Here is a 19,113-nt window from a genome sequence, read left to right as displayed (position 1 = left end):
AGAGTTGAATTTATAAAACAGAAAAAAACTTTCAAATGAGGTATAACAATAATAAGGACTAGGTGTATCCTACTGGTTTTATATTCTTTACTAATGTTAATACTGTATACATTGTAGCATTCATAATAGTGTTTGTTTAATCGCAACCATTCTAAAATGTTAAAACCTAAGGCTATAAAAGTCTTTTTTCTTCCATAAAGTTAATCTTAATACAAACTCTAGGACTACTAACAATTACGTCTTTATCAGGGTTTCTATATGGTAAATATTTAACCGGGCTAAAACCGCTTAAATTTAAAGTACCATATGATCAATATACTAGGTTGTTCAGTAATTCAATTGACTTTGGTATATATAATACTTACCGTAGATAATGCATTGTTATCACCTAATTATTGGGTTTGTTAACAAGCACTGCTTCTGGCTTATCGATTTCAGATAATTACAATGTAAATTACGTTTGATGCTTTTGATATTTATGCCCTCCAGGGTATAATTATTTTTTGGCCGAGTGAAACAAATTGAGAGCGCTTTCGAAACACTAATATAATTTTTAAATTATTAGAGATGCATATTGCATATAGTAAAATAAATAATATATTTTGGCGATAGCTATAACTAAAACCTCTTGGTCCTAGTTAAAAATTTTAAACTGAATATGCATTGTTAATTTATATGTTTGTTCCGTACGACAATGATGGGACAAAACCTTTAAATTAGGCATGTTTGTATAAATGTTCTAATCATGTGTCATAGACAATCTAATTAGACAAAAATGTATATAAACATATTAATGTCTTTGTATACAGATGTACTGTATGTAGTTATAATTATGTTTATTAATATATTTACTTAAAGCGGGTTCTCTTTTCTTTTCATTATTCCTTGAATAGTTCTGACATTGGAATTATTTGATCCCCGTGTGGAGGAATCGTAAAGTCGAGTTATTTAAATTTTCAGTTGACACATGTATATAATGTCTATTAGGCACTGTGTGATTTTGAAATGGAATTATATACCAAAATATGCATGTTATGTATATATTATTAAAATTTTTATGTTTAAGAGTTCAGATGTTACGCCAAATTCCAGTTAGTTTTATTTTCTGAATTTGCGCGTGTATAAGCACCTCTGGTTGAAATTTATTATACCGTGTGTCCACAAAGACATACCACATATTTTGTTATTTATAACTACTGTTATATAGATAACAATTTCATGAAACGTACGCAAATTTAAACATTTCCTTATAAATTTTTGTTTTAATCAATTTAGTAAAAATATTGTTAAATAGTTATGTATAGTTAATGTTTTTTTTAACATAAGCGCAAATAAATATTTGTTGTGCTTTTCACGAGAACGTTTAATTAGTCTATAAACGTTTAATTAGTAATATATATATATATATCTTTGTAGAAAACACTATTAACAGATTGACCAATAACGATACACTAGAACACTATGCTCCTTTAAAGTTTTGTTTTTCACCATAACGTAACATTTCTTAATCCGCAATAATTCATACAAATACATTTTTATTAATTAATCCTTGGGTGTTTTATATAACTTAAATTAAAACTTAAAATAAGAAATTATTGTGTTCACTGAGAAAAAGAACCTGAAAACCAGCGTGTTTTACTGATTATTAATCACTCCTGGTTCCGGAGTGACAAGATAATGAATATAGATAAATATTGAGGATTGTGGCCATATCTTATAGTACATAAATGTGTGTGTGTGTGTGTGTGTGTGTGTGTGTGTTGTGTGTGTGTGTGTGTGTGTGTGTGTGTGTGTGTGTGTGTGTGTGTGTGTGTGTGTGTGTGTGTGTGTGAGAGAGAGAGAGAGAGAGAGAGATCGAGGGAGCAAGGGAGCATCCCCTGTCAAAATCAATACTAAGACGGGAGTATGGCAATAAATATATACTTTTTCCATAAACTATTTTCTTCATCATAAAAATTAGGTTAACTCAAATTTGCCGTCCAAAATATAATTAACTTGAACCTGAAGTGCTCATACTCGTGTTTAGACTACGAAAATTACGTGCAAAACCGTGGATACCAGATAGTTGTTAACTTTGTTACATTTAAACGGATAAATTAATTTAATGAAGCATTAAGACTAAAATGTAGCGTCATTTTAATGGAACGTAATAAATGCCCACTTAGGTACTGAAATAAATAAATTCAACTAACGTATATTCAAATGTGTTTTTATTCTATTTATTCTAAAATTTTTAAATTTATAAAATATGTTAGATTACTTATTTGTGTTTTTACCTAGTAAGGATAGGCTGCAATAAATTCGTGCTTTATATTACTTTCACTTTATTGTAATAGAAGATAATTTAAAGATCTATTAAATGTTCAGTTATTTAATGCATACTGATAACTGCTATTACAAATTAAAACTAACAGTATAAATACAGCTCTATTTAAAGTAACTCATATTTAAAAATATTGTAAAAAGTGCCCTGTAATAATAATAAATAAATGTTCGTATTTAATTGATTTCTACATAAAAATATTGAAGTACTATCCTTATACGTTTACTCATGACAGGAAACAAATAAACTTATAACCAAAGGTCGTCCTTATATGAACACCCAAGCCTTGTAACGGAAAGTTTCAACAAATGTTAGCTTCCCGAATACATTTAACAGTTTATTAAAAGCTTCACCCAATCGTGATGAAGTAGGAGGAAAATATATTTTCTTATAAATTTGTTTTGTAATATCTTTATGGTATAGGCTGTGCGGAGGATACAATTACTTGTTTAAATTTAATTATTCAAATTACGAAAAACTCGTTACTAGTGTCGTAAGATAATTAACACATTAATTTACATTTAAGTTGTAAATAATGAAACTGATTAATTTAATTAAAGGCTATATTCATTCTACCAATCATGAAAGTTTTAATGGAAATAATCAAGGGTTGTAACACCACCCGGCGCAAAATACTATTCGCTGAGGTAGCGTGGAATATTTTTATATAAACTAACTGAATGTCTTATTATGCCACTTGTTACAATGACGTTTGATTATTTTTAGTTTTTTTTTAATGTATTTATTACAATTTTTCTCTTTTTGATGTCATGGATATTAATTGGAACAATGTTATATTTTTTCCTATCTACGCAAGTCTCATTGAGTGCATTGTATTATTCTTAATTCCTTGATGCTTATATTCTAATAAGGATTATTCCAAAATGTTCAATTTATTCATAAGTTAGTTTTCGAAAAGTGGCGCGGAGAGACAGATATTTAGACACAAATAGTCTTTTTAGAGCGATAGGCTTCGCTATCACTCAGATATATATATATATATATATCATTACACGAAATAAATGTATTAAAAAAGATCAAGCAATAATGTCTACTAAACTTTTTACAGACTTTAAAAACTAAAATTGCAATACATAATGAGCAGAAACTTAATGAATATCAACAAAGTAAGACTTGAAAGCACTGGATTGAAAAATTACACAAATCACATAATATATATGTATCTATTGAGACGATATATTTTAGAGATTTATAAAATAAAATTTTAAAATAACACCTATTATTAAACAAATAATTTATTGAGGGTTAATAATCTATTCGTACAGAATAACGCTTATAAAATTGGTAGAAATAGTAATTATAGAACAAAAATGTCACTATTTAAAGGAGAGGAATCATTATTCCGGACGAGAGCCTCTCTACTTTAATTACGAAGGCTTGGATCTGGGAGTCATTATTTTTACGGTTCACTGGCCGCGAACAGTGGAGAGTTCTGACTGTCCATTTGGGAGATAACGATGGAGTGGATTGTTCTAATAAACTTACCAAATTACAATCCAATATACTATTTACGTAGTCATTAATTGTTTATTATTAACAATATGTAACTATAAGAATCTTTGACTACCCACGGAATCATATAAATAATATTGCATTCAATTATACGAACATGTTTGGATAAATTAAGTCAGTTTAAAAATTAATATAATTATTCTGTAATAAAATAGTGAAAGGTAATTTAAATACAAAATCTTTGATTTTACCATTTAAAACCACATGGAATATTAATTATTAGTCATGCCTAAAAGTCAAATACGTTAAGACAATTGGTTTTTTAGGAATAAAACACAATTATGAAATATGCATAACTGCATTGTTAGGGTAATTTGAAGGATTTAGTTGTGGTATAATTTATATGTATAATTATTATATGCAAATCAATATTCACAAATGAAATGTTACTATAGGTATAGTTTTCAAGCGAAGTGATTTATGGTGCCGTATAAATTTGAAGCTACAAGGTATAGTGGGGAGTAGAAATTATTTTTTCATTTAAGTAGATTAATCATGCGTATCACGAGCTGACCGTCAAAAACACACCTACTTTAATCATATTGTTAAAACTATATGATAAAGAATGCAATTTTATCTTTGAAAACCATACAATAGGTAAAGATAAATTTAATAGGAAATATAATTAAATAAATATCTTCCTTTAATTGTTTTTCAGTAATATAAGGTAATTATTGATAAAAGAGAGAAAAACAAATGTTTTCAATAGTAGATACTGTTACATTTGATCATCTCATTAAAAATGCCATACTTATTATTACTGAGAAAATATCTAACCAGCTTTATAAACTAAAATATAAGCCGCAAATGTGTTTTCCAACTCATAAAATAAAATGGTTTTAAGTTTTTCAGAAGCTAGTAAGTCATATAGTGATATACATGACTCTAGCTGCAATAGTTGTGACGTTGGTAACTAACTGCCACTAAAACAAGTTTCACAGTACCTTATAGTCCAAGAAGGTTCTAATATTGGTGACTGGAACTAAACAGGAGGATCTCGTACAAGGGCAACGAGATTGTTGTTGGTTAAAACGGTGACATGTTGACAAAATTATTGTTGATTGGGGGATCCTGTAAATACGTAGTTATGGCAATGTCGTTCCTTAGTACTGCCAAGTGAGTATTTAACAGATTAAAAAAATTGCTATGTGCGTGCTGGGACGTGAATTGTTTGGTTAAAAATTCAGTTGTGTAATGGGTTCAACTGCAACAATAAGAAATTTACAGTTAACTTCTTTTTGTGAGTAAGAATTATTTTGCACCAACGTCTCAATAAACTGGCAATGGATATGACTAGAAGTAAACTATCTGTTATTTTACATTGAAGCAGTAAGTTGAATGGATATCAATGCACACACATCTTGCAAACTACAACACATGCAAAGTAACCTGTAGAAGTAGTCATGTAGGCGTATATACTTTCATCCTGATGGTGTGTACTACAATTCATATTTTGGTAAGTCCTTCTCACACTTTGGTTACTAAAGTAAACCTATAAGGGATACGCATCCAACGTTCTTTCGTTTGGTTGAACTAACATAGTTAAAAATAGTATTTTGGTTATCAGCGCGCTTTCACATTGATTTTCCTCTTATGTTTTCATTATATTTCTTATTAGTTTACCCACTGTTTACTATGTAAATTTCAAAGCTCTGTAAAAAATTAAATGCAGTGAGTTCGTGTTTTTTGTACAGTGAAGTAAATCTTTTAATTATATGTTTTAATAATAACTACTATAATGGCATAAAATTGTCATTGAAAAAATGTAACGTGATAACTTCTGAGTAAATAAAGTTAGTATTTTTATATACACACACCTAATTACATTTACTGATATGACCCATAACGTCCAAAATTAAAATACATATGCTTTTAAAATATTGTTATGTGTAGCTGAAGTTAACAATATGACAAATAGTGATAAATAAAGAGACATTCAAATATTTTTAAAAAGTGATAGGATATAAGTTTGATATTTAGTCATCAACACAATGTCACTTTATAGTATTCATAATAGTGGATTTAATTATCGAAACAGAAAGTCATTTGTTAATTATTAATTTAAAGCTGAACATGATAAAATTCCTTCGACTTTTATAAAAGACTTTTATATACTAAATGGAATAGAAAAGACATCTCTATTTATACGTTTTTAGGGTTTTCATACAGCGAATAGATTAATATGTCTAAAAACGCCATCATGGAAAAACGTTTGTTAATATTTATCGCTATGCTCTTCACGATGTAATTAGTATTTGGCCTTGTGAAACAAATCGAAAGTGCTACTGACAAATTGATATAGTTTTAAAGATTTTTATAGTACCAAGTTACACGTAATAGTGTATAGCCTACATAAAGAAGGATAGATGAAGAAGGAAGGTCATAATATATTAGAGTTAACTGAAAATATGATTGCATAATTATTATTATTAAAGGAATCTAAATTTTAAGTCTAATGTCGTATAGGGTTATATAAGATCAGTTGTTCTTAACCATAGGGCTTGATATAGAATATATTGTACTGCGTAGTGATAAATGTATAAAAACTCAAACATTATTTTTAGAAACGTTATTAACTTACATAAAAGTTAACATACATTAGGAATTTAATTGTTTTAACAATAATTGAACCCATGATAAGTCTGAGAACCTAGACTCAGCTCGTACAAGCAGGATATCCAAGATTAATACCATTATCCGGGACAAACATAACTGAAGTTCTTCTCATAATACAGAATATCTCCTCCTTCACCCTATTCCCGTTCTACACTATTATTTGTAACTCTGATACTTATACAAAACAGTTTAAATGGCATATTTTCGGTGTATTTGGTGGGGGCGGGATAGATAGAGAGCAAGAAAAAGAGGTTTCAAGGACAATAAATCCTTATATCATATTATGAAATATCTTTAACTAGAGATCATGTATACTTTGTAAAAGAAGAGTTAATTACAAATGTCCATTAAAAAAAGTTTAATATTAGTAGTATGGGCAGTAAATAAATCCTTTAAAGAATATTAATCTATTTATATCCCAATATCAGAAATAGCATGGTTCAAGTTTAATAAAAAACATTTAAATGAAAAATACATAATACTTAAGAAAAGTAACACATTGAGGGCTTACAGACGGTTAGAGGCGTTAAAGGCAATTTAGAACATTAACCAAACGGAATGTTGCTGTTTTTTCCAGCTACGAATGTTACTTCTCAAAAATTTACGTTCTTGACAGGTTCACAAAAGGATCCATCTACTTAGTTGCTCTTTTAATTTAAATTAATTTAATTTACTTAGGCTTCCCAAAATGTGTAAAGGCTACTCATTAAACAGGATACGGAGGCTAAGTTATTAGTTCGCCCAGTGGATCAGTCCGGTTGTTATTTTCTTCAGTTCAATAAGCCATTATTTAAAACAATACAGATTTAATTTAACATCTCACTGTGTAAAAAAAATTAATACTTTTTTGTTTTTAAAATAAAGGATAGGTAGGTGCTTTTTGTTATTGTGACATAGTACCCGTGTAGCACGCTTACGGCACAGAGGCGGGTGGGGCCGAAACGCAGTATGTTTAGAATTCAATGTTGAGGCTGTACCTCGCTTGATGTACACCCTCACGCACAAGTAAGGACAGTCAGTAATAAGTGCTGCAGAATAAAATAAATATATCTCCATGTATGTGATTATTTTGCGCGTTTATTGTGGGTTACTCCTGCATGGATCAAATTTAATGGAATTGTTTGTGTGTAAACAGGTAAATCGAGTATTTTTAGATTTACAATCCTGTCCAATTTCAATGTTTATTTAGTTAATTTTTTTATTTATAAAGTGTTAAGGAATTTGGAACATTTTACATTGGTGTCAGAAGACTGCACTATGATACGTAATACAAAGTGAACTGATACTTAACAGCTGTTAATACTTGCATCGATAAGACGTTAAAAATTAGATCACATTTAAATTTCCCAAAATTTATTAACAATCGGTATCTAACAGAAAACAGGATAAACATATATTATTAGCTTTATTTGATTTACTGCAGGAAAGATAATAAGTAAACAAAAAGTTACCTGTTGTAACTGGTCATCTAAAATTTTTAGATGAATGTTCAGGAATAATAACTATGCTTATTAGTATTCGTAAAACTATCTGTTCACGTGTAGTATTTTATCCAGTACTAATCTTTCATAAATTTACTAGCAGTTACCCACGGATTCGCAAGCAATTTTCTACTGAAGACCAGGGACATTGTTAGTATACATATTTGTTAATCACATACTTAACTATCAAGGTTTAAGTGATGGCCACTGAAAAATATCCTAACCTGCTAATTAGTTGTGTAGTTTAAAATTGTAAATTCATTACTTGGTTTGTTTGGTCTCTGAATGAAGAGATTGAAACAGTTTTAAAAATTTGCGATAGTACATCTTAACTTTTTCTTCATTATTATATAAACGTTTAATGAATATATTAAACTCATTCAATAACGGTTGTACTAATTTAACTCAATATGGAGGAGTTCCAAAGTCAAAGTCCTTATCTCTTGATTATTCCACATATTAAATAAGATGTGGGCTCTTTATGATTTATTTTAGAGGGCAGAGACGCATTATTACAGTGTTCATGGTTAAAAGCCTAATATTTTGAAATTATGTATTTTTATTTTTTTTATTTTATAATTTCGAGTATATGAGCAAGTCTAGTTAAAAATTAATTACATTTCCGACGCCATGGTTGAGTTTGTGCTGTTTCTTTGACCCAGAAAATCTGATTATCCCTCCATCGGGCGCTAAACGGAGTTTTCCTCCGTGTATGTTTTATTATTAAAAATAGTACTACTTTTCTGATGTCGGCAGTCGTTTCCCGCAGTGTACTTCACGAGCATCTTTCGCGGAAACGAAACAATAGCCTCCCGCTTTTATTTATCAAAATGTGTCAGTATGAGGTCTACTTCCGTGCGTGACTGGACGATTCCTCCGTGAGCGCCCGATGGTGTGTTTGTAGTGCTTGGACGAAATCACCGTGAGCGCCTTATTGTGTTTAGTTTTTTATGTTGTAATAATCCGTGTGCGCCTAAATGTGTGACCTGTGATGGTTTTTTTTTTTAAATTTTACTATATATTTTATTTGAATTTTGTGAAATGGAGAATGAAGACGAGAGACTTGTTAGTACAGTACCAGTGTGCTAGGGAACATTTCAGTAATGATTATGGAGTGAACATTGTCGCTATAACAACCAGAAGGAAAATGTTTTGAAATTTTGTGCAGTGTGTAAAAAAAAATTTTAGTAAAGAATAAATTTTTATTATTTCAGAGCAATAATTGACATTACAATTGTATAATATCTCAAGAATTGAAGTAAGTTGTTTTTGTAAGAAGTTAAAAACTAAGTTAATTTCCATACATATTTACAGTAGGTTAAACATTTTTACAATTAATTGCATTATTCCTTAAAATTAATCATGTTGTTATTATACAATAACATTTTTTAAGATTTTGAATTTCTTATTTGGAAAATTCATTACATAAGAGTGTAATTTTTATTAAATTTCTAAAAATGAATATATTACATTGTAATTAAATCAGTATGAATATTTAAACAAATAAAAAACAGTTTAAACGACTATGATATCCATTATTCGCCAACCTGGAGGAAACCTCCGTGAGCGCCTGATGGTGTTTCTAATTTTAAGCGCCCGATGGAGGGTTATATACGCAGGTCTCAGCAACCCACATCTTTTATTATAAGCATATTTTAATTTTCTTTCTTTTCTGAGAAATGTTTGATACAACAAGTTAAACGTTTTTGGTAATTAGATCCAAAAACCTATACATGTCCAGTTTTAAGAACCGTACTTAAAAAAAATCAACTAAAATAAGTTTATAACAGTCTTTGTAATCTTATCGGGTTTTCAGAGGTGATATACGCTTTGCATTACTTCTGCACCTTATATTTGCTTAAATGTACATTTAATAATACAATTTCAATATTATTATCCGCATATTATGCGTGTTAAGAAGTAATAGATAATGTCCAAATAAGTGCTGATACATTTAAGATTATTCCATACTTTATTTGGTATAAAGGTAAAGCTATTTAAAGTAGTATTTAAAACAATAAACCACATGATTCTGTTGTCACATTACAATATTTACAAAGAACTATTGCTTACAAACTTTATTAAGTTAAACAGTGTGATATTAAGACGGGAGTTATTCTCTAAATAGCAATGGGAATATTATAGGTTAACAAGGACTGTAAGATTGTCCATGTAAAATTTTAGTACAAACGGTGTAGTATGTTTTACGTTGTGATTCTTGCCTTACGCGTGTCACTACGCTCTGGTGTGATCTTTTTATTTTAACCTAGTTTGTAATTATGTGTTAGGTTAGTTATTTACCTGAATAATAGGTGAGATGCAGAGTTCGAAACGTGGTGTAACTGGAAATCTCTCCACAATCCTTCCATCGTAAAAAACAAAAATAAAACAAAGACGTTTTACGTGATTAAAGAAAACACAAAACACAGAAAACACCATTATAGTTTTCTATAACAGTTTTATAAATAATTTTCTATGATATATAACAATTCCTTAGTGATCTATTTACATGAAATAATTCATACAGTATGTTATAACTGAGTGGAATCTCTAATATGTAATTGGCTTAGGGATACTAAGCTCTAAAGATTACCACAAATTAGAGTTAGAGAGGGGAATCGAGAAAGACAAGTTCCTGGATTAGTTTGCAAATTGAGATATCTGGTTCAACAAAGGAATCTCATTACTACTAGATTAATAATTGGTAATTGATATTTCATTAAGATTATCAATTGATGTAACGTCAAATGTACTTCAAATACGATATAAAACTATTGTAAGTTTAGTATTTACTTTTCAAAAGCTTAGTGTTAAATCTATTTTGATAAAGTGATTTATAAACAGTAAGAAATTTGACTACTTTTATGTTTTGTAATTTGTAAGATTGAATAGACATTTAATAAATAAAATTTTCCACTAGTATTTTATTGCCCTACGATTTACAGCCTAATTTTAGTTTCCTTCAATGGTTAAACTTTAGTCCTAGTATAGAAAATCTGTCAAGCAAACAAGTAGATGGTTTCCAAATATTTAATAACTTTTTCTAAACTAATCATAAGCACGAGCAACATGGTAATGTCTTACCAATTTAACATTTCCAGATAATGTTATCGCAATCATTTACGTAAAATAATATTTGAAGAGTCCTGATTAAAATAATGTTTTTGTATATTAATAGTTCAATGAAGAATATTTTAAATACATTTAGTTCTATATTCTTTGAGGTGCAAAACTTTAATCTGAGAAAAGCCAATTGAACGCCGGAACACTATAATTATGTTTGAGAGACTGAAATATACCCTTTGATCCTGTTTGTTGGATTGCCATTCATCAACCTTTCATGCACTTGCAAGTTAAGATGTCACATCTGTAAATTTTGTCATTCCATCTTCATACTATATTATTTGGCATTTTGGCTTCTGATCAGCTTAAAACTAATTGAATTTTATTCTACGAGATACATATCATCTCTCTAGTGTTTTAAAAATTTAAATTTACATTTACTTTAATAAATTTAAGAGGGTGTCAGACGGACATTCTAAGGTGTCACTTAGTACCAAGAGTCCTTAAATGAAATTACCTACATTCAGATATTATGTCCAAAATTTACAATAACAGGTTTCATCCCGTGGCGGCAGCGTATAAGTAAAATAAACGTGTCCATTAATGGTCACGCCCTGCTCTCTTTTCCACAATACTCCCCGCATCTCAATAGTTCACTTCGGTTGGCTATAGATCCGTTAGGGAGACAGAACATGTTTTATTATTATTTTTTGTTGATGTAAACACAATTAAAAGAACATTTTTCATTTACTCATATGAGAAATTAAAAATAACAGCTATGGTTTTGCTATTATTACTTAATTCTACTCAATGATACTACGATTCCTTTTAATATAAAGTAGACAATATTAGGATGAAGATAAAGAGATTGGAAAAAAAGTAATTTTTAATAAAACTTGAACACCACATATGTTTTTTATAGTTTTTGGAATGTTAATTGTAGCGAAGAATTTGTGATTGAAAGGATTCTGTAAATGATTTATTCTGTTCCTTAAAAATTAAATTTATGGATATGTAACTTTGTTTCGATACTTACTATTTATTCCATATTATTGAGTTTATATATAAAAAAACATTAAAGACATCTATAACACACCGAAGTACTGGTTGTGCAATCGGAGGATAAAACATTTTATTAGGTAACAATGTAACGTTGTCTAGACGGACCACTCAGTTCACTTAGTCTGTAAACAGCACTATAAAAGCTTCGTAACAGGGCAATTACCTGATATAACACAGTTACCAGTCCAGCTATCGACAACAACCGTACGGGAAAAAGTGAATATCTGCAAACTTTGTTGACTGTGGCAAGTAATTAAATTCAATTCAGTACCAAATTGGTTATCTGATCTGTGTAAGTATATGAACCTTGATAAAACCTTTTGTAGAGTAAATGTATTTATTTTGTTACTGATATAGAATATATTAAGGACACAAATATATAAAGAAGGTTAGTGTATTTTTTCATAGTATACCAAAAATAGTATAAAATAAATTTTAATGTTGAAAAAGTGTGTTACCATAACCATTATTTAAATTTGCAACACATGCACAGTGTTTTAGGTATTTTGGTTCTTATTTAGCACAAAATAAGAATAATAAAAAAAGAATAATATAGTGAAGGTACAAAATCATCAAGTTTTTATATAATTATCGAAATTTCTTACGCACATTTAAGGCACATGAAGGTTGTAAAATTACAAATATTTTGAAACCTATTTCGTTGTAAACGGCAAAAAGCGGAAAAAAGAAAGCAATATTAATAAATGTGACAGATACGGCCAAATACAAAATAATTTAATCGTAAAAAGTAAGCGCTCTGATGTGTAATGGTAGCACATTCACCCGGCAAGTGAGAGATCCGGGTTCGACTCCCGGCGGAGCAAGTACTTTTTGTGATTCAATGTTTATTGAAATTAAATAAGGCTATTGCCATTTATACTATTTAATGTAAATAAAAAATTCGTTTGAAAGGTATTTGGTCTTCCAATCATATGTTAGTTTGCTTATTTAAACACATATGTGACAGATACGACCAAATATAAAAAAATTGAATCGTAAAAAGTAAGCGCTCTGTGGTGTAATGGTAGCACATTCACCCGGCAAGTGAGATCTCCGGGTTCGACTCCCGGTGGAGCAAGTACTTTTTGTGATTCAATGTTTATTGAAATTAAATAAGGCTATTGTCATTTATACTATTTAATGTATATATATATATATATATATATATATATATATATATATATATATATATATATATATATATATATATATAAAGTCATTGTAATTGATTGGGATTATGTAACTTATTAATATTGTTATAATTATTGAATTATACACAAAACCTTTTGGTTACTTCTATTTCGTTATTTTCATACGATATAAGCATTTATTAACACCATAAAGTTTGTTAATTAAAATGGCTAATTTAACTTAAAATGCAACTATAGTAAAAATCTTTAAATTGGACAGACCATCTGATCATACAAAAGTAGAAATAAGCAATATATGAAGGCATTGAGGAGAAAATAAAATTTTAACAATATTCAACTAACACCGACCATGCCTGTACAAACATATAAAACAATCTTGTAATATTACAGAAATGTAAAACCCTCATATATTGTCAATTTTAGAACATTTTTTAATTTTTAAATGGGCCAAATTGGTCTTAAAGTATAACTAAATGACAAATATTATGTAAGAAATTAATTATTATTTTCATAGACTATTAATTACTGTAAATTGATCATATATACATTATATACAAAGGTAGAAACTAAGGTATTTCAAACACAATTCAATTCGGTACAACTATTTGTTTACTTAATTTGTTTACCTTAATCTGCGGTACCTAACATAGATTCTTTTAATACGAAATGTTAGTAGTAGAAATAAAAACTGCAAAATTGATGAAAACCGGATTATTCTTCGAAGTTAGATATTACTGTATGCCTCCATAAAACGAAAACACTTGCTTATACATTCGGATATTGAAATATTTGAATCTATCTAAGTTTTTCTAAACTAACTTTCATTGTAACTTATAAAATTGCATACATAATACAAATTACAGCACATTTTGTGTCAAAAACTGTCTTATAAATAGGGTTAAAGGGTACTTTAAAAATACTGAATATAAATCCATATGCATATTATATTCCTTATTAACCTAACTTTACTTTACTGTTATTATAACGATGTATATAAAATTACAAAACTGAATTGAGTGGGAATAGTTTAACAATTTCTCATTAAAACAGAATAATTTAGCAAATAATATCAATATATTATATAACAACAATATTACGTATAATCCTGGCACATATAGAATGAAACGTGAAAATAATGGCTCCCAGAATCATGACGATTGGTGATTAAACGGGGAATCTCCCGTCTGGAATAATAATCAGTCTTGGTTTGTTTTGAGATCAATAAGCAGACCCCAGGTCTTTTCTGGTCAATAAATCAGACCTGCGGCATCGCTCTCTATTATTAAAATTAAGGCCTTAAAATTCTTCAGTAAAATCATTATTCATATAATACATTGGAGCTTTATTATATTGTTAAAACTTAAGTAAGTAATGCATAATGTTGTACAGCAATGTCTTTCATTACATAATATATATTCGCAAACCCGTTACTCATTACTGGTTAGTGTATTTTTCTGCGATGTTTTGAATACAAATTTTTAGTGTATTAATAAACTAATCAGCAAGCGAACTCGGTAATAATTGTATTATATATTTAAAATGTTTCACTGTTAGACAGGACATTTTACCACCTCGCGTACCTTGTCCGTAAATAAAAGTTACATTTTTCCTACTACAAATTATCCCTGTAATGCGAAACTACTATATTGAACGTAATATAAAGTAAATTTATAACTTATCTGTGATGATATTTTATTTACCAGAGTAATACAGATATATGTTGTAGTTGTTGCATTTAGACGAGACTACGTTGCTGTAATTATAATTTTTCCCGAAAATGGCTATCATCACGATTTTTTTTGAAGCGCATTTCAGTTCTACTTTTGAGCTCATCGAGTTCTTGAGTGCTAAAATGATCCTTCTATGAGGAAAACTTAGATTTAACCTTTTTTGGTGCCTACAGATGCAATGTCGAGCCAAGATGCTGACACCACGTGTGTAAGTTGACATGAACGTGAAGGGAAGTCATTTTAAAGTGGCATTAAATGATTAAGTTCGTAGGCAAAATCCCAAAGAAAATTGGAAACACCAGGCCCAAAATTTCATTTAAATTAATTATTTGTATATTTTTGAAGCAACGTGGTAAGTGGTAATTTCATTTTAAAACTTAAAAGTTTTTGCAGGTTTTATTTGCCACAAGTAAACTTTGCAGTATCAAGTATTCATTACTATGACCTTAGAGTTCTGAAATCCCATGTCTTACGTCCATTCGGTACAAGGTATGAATTATTCCAGTGGTGATGGTTAAGTAGATTAGTGGAGAAGCGAAAATGCAACTGATTAATATATCAGGTATGGTGCAAGGAGCACTTTTGTCATGAATGAATGTTATTTATGAAGCCGTAACTGCCTTACCTTTATTGACTTGTCAAAAAATCTATCTACATCTATGTAGTTCAAAGAAAAACTTCAATCAAAAACTTTGTATTTCTGGCCCTTATAATGAAAGCCTTCTATAAGCCTGTTGTGCATATTTTAGCTTTTTATTTAATTGCTTACGTTAATAATTAACTTATAGTATGAATGATAGATAGAATACAAAATTTAACTTGTATGAATAATTAGGAGTAATAATTAATGTTTATTTGAATATTAACTAATTAATTTTAGGACTTTAATAAAGACAATTTAGTAACTTATTTACTGCAACTGAATGAAATGGTCTATTTTTGTGTATTAGAATTCGGTACTTGGTATTGATAAAAGGTATTTTATTCCAGACAAGCCAATGATAAAGGTTTCAATTAATCAACTATCTCCATCTAATTTCAGTTTTTGAAATCTTTTGTATTTATTTGGATAGCTTCTTTGAAAATGCAATCCTATCTATCATTTTTAGATATCACCTGTATTTTAAAACGTTGAGTTACTTATAGTTAAACAAATATTTTTAGATACAGTTGAATTTATAAAATAAAACAAAAACTTTAAAATGGGGTATAAAAATAATAAAGACTAGGTGTATCCTACTGGGTTTATAATTTTTAATAATTTTAAAGTTGTAGAATTTATAATACTTTTTGGACCTATCACAATAATTATAAAATGTGAAAACCTAAGGCTATAAAAGTCTTTCAAATTCTATAAAATTAATTTTAATACTAACTCTAGGGCCACTAACAATTACGGCTTGATTAGGCTTTCTATATAATGAATATTTTAACCTGGCTAAAATTGCTTTAATGGAAAGTACTATTGGTACTATATACCAAGTTGTTCAATAATTAAATAGACTTGAGTGTATATAATACTCACTGTAGATAATACATTGTTATCACCTAATTATTGGGGATGTTAACAAGCACTGCATCTCGTTTATGGATTTTAGATAATTACAATGCTAATTACGTTTGATGCTTTTGATATTTATGCCCTCCAGGGTATAATTAGTTTTTGGCCTTGTGAAACAAATTGAGAGTTATTTCAAAAGACTAATTTAATTTTTGTCCATACATATTTGTATAGTGTTGTTAACTATCTAAAATTTTTAAATTTTACTGTGTTCAATCTAATTAAATAAAAATGTATACAAAGTTATATATTTCTTTACTAAAATTTGTACTAGATGTAGTTACAATTATATTCACTTAAAGCGGTTTCTCTTTTCTTTTCGTAATTTCTTGACACTTTATATGTCCGACAATTGAATTTGTTGACTCCAGTGTGGAGGAAGCCTATTTAAGTCGAATCATTCAAATTTCTGTTAACGCGCTACATAATGAGTATTGTGCTCTGTGTGATTTTAAAATGAAAGAATGTAGCTAAATATGCATTTTATGTATATATTTTTTTTAATTTTATGTTCAGGAGTTCAGATGTTAAGGGAAACTTCGGATAAGATTTATTTTTAGAATTTGCTCGTGTATGAGTACGTGTGGTTAAAGTGAATAATACTGTGTGTTCACACAGTCATGATACATGTTTATTTCATTGTAACTACTGTAATGTAGATCAGAAGTCCATGAAACATACTTAAATTTAAACATGGGTCATAGAATTTCGTACAAATAATTTCATCTAGTTTAGTATGGTAAATGTTTCTGTAGCATCAGCGAAAATGACCAAAATTAAACGTTTGTTGTACTCTTTCACGAGACCGTATAATCAATCCATTTAACTTTGCTGAAAGCACTATTAACAGATTAAACTCTACCGATATACTAGAACGCTATGCTTCTCCAAAAGGTTTTTTTTACAATGACGTAACATTATTTAATCCACAATGATGCATTGAAATAAAATTTTGTTAATCATTCATTGAGTGTTTTATATAACCTAAATTTGTGATTTTAATCTGTGTTTTTACCTTTGACTGAGTACAAAATTAAAGAAGAAAGACCAGAAAGTAAGTTCCGTTTTGGAATACAATTAAAGTGTGTACAGATATAGAAAAATTATTTATTGAACAAATTTCTACAACTCTTCAATTGACCACTGATACTTTGCAGGCGTTTGTCATAGCATGGCACAAGTTTATGTATACATGCTTCATAGAAGTTTGCCGCCTGAGTCTTCGACCAGTTGAAAACATTTTCTGTCAGCTCTTTGTTATTGATGAAGTGTTGACCGCCAAGGAACGACTTTAGATGTAAGAACAGATGAAAGTCGCTAGGAGCGAGGTCAGGGCTGAACGGAGGATGGTTAAACACGTCTAGCCAAATCCTTGTAGGAGGTGTTTCGTCACATTTGCAGTGAATGGTCGCGCGTTATCGTGAAGAAAAACAACACCTATGGACAGCAATCCTCAAGAGGTATTTAACCACCTTTTAACCATCCTCCGTTCAGCCCTGACCTCGCTCCTAGCGACTTTCATCTGTTCTTACATCTAAAGTCGTTCCTTGGCGGTCAACACCTCATCAGTGACAAAGATCTGACAGAAAATGTTTTAAACTGGTTGAAGACACAGGCGGCAAACTTCTATGAAGCAGGTATACAAAAACTTGTGCCACGCTAGGAAAAATGCCTACAAAATTTCGTGGGTTATGTGGAAAAGTAGTCGAAGAGTTAGGAGAGTATAGCGGATACTGTCTTGGTCATGCTATCTTCAAAGGAGAGCTTTCTCTGTTTCAGACTGTACAAGCCAAAGAGGGCTGGAGACGGTTTTAAACCTATTCCAACAATCATTCTCCTGAAATTGCGTGAATTCTTTTAGTTACTAGGTGTATTGAAAATACTGCGAGGCTATTTTATCATGTATAAATAGGTTTTCTTTCTCGTTAGTAAATTAAATAATAAAAATTTATAATGCAAGTAAAAACGGAGCGAAAATGAGAAATATATTTTAAAATTATCGGTTGATTAGGTTGATTATATGTTGTGTCTCTTCACAAAAGCCACATCTGTATCGTAAATTCCATTACTCTTGTAACTTTTTCTAACAGAGGATGGTTTAATGGTGTTTAAATATATGCCACATTTAGTGGAATATTATGCATCTCAGATGTAGTTAAAAATAAAAAATCGAACGTTAACGCCATTATTGTTCTAGAATTTAACGAAATCATTCCCAGAGTACATCGGAAAAGTCCATACTGCTATAAAACTGTATATTATGATTATTTATTACACGATGCGATTCAAATATGTATATAATAAAAAACATATTGATTAATAACACTTTTAAATCAAAATTTTCAGTAAAATTATTATTTCACAGCAAGGGTATATACTTTAGGTTTCTTTTATGCTAGCACAGTTTTGAAATGGCTTAAATCGAAGTACTTAAAAGATGGTTAAGATAAATGGCTACTAAATAAAAAGAGTATTTAAAGGTGCTTGGTTCTAAATTATTCTAAATGCACGATTCTACATTAATGTGGTGTTTATAATGTGATTGGTTGGTAACACACCAAAAATTATGTAAAAGGCCAGTCAGTCCACATAT

Source organism: Homalodisca vitripennis, chromosome 8, assembly GCF_021130785.1.
Source record: "Homalodisca vitripennis isolate AUS2020 chromosome 8, UT_GWSS_2.1, whole genome shotgun sequence".
Lineage (NCBI taxonomy): Eukaryota > Metazoa > Arthropoda > Insecta > Hemiptera > Cicadellidae > Homalodisca > Homalodisca vitripennis.
This window is presented reverse-complemented; position numbering follows the sequence as displayed.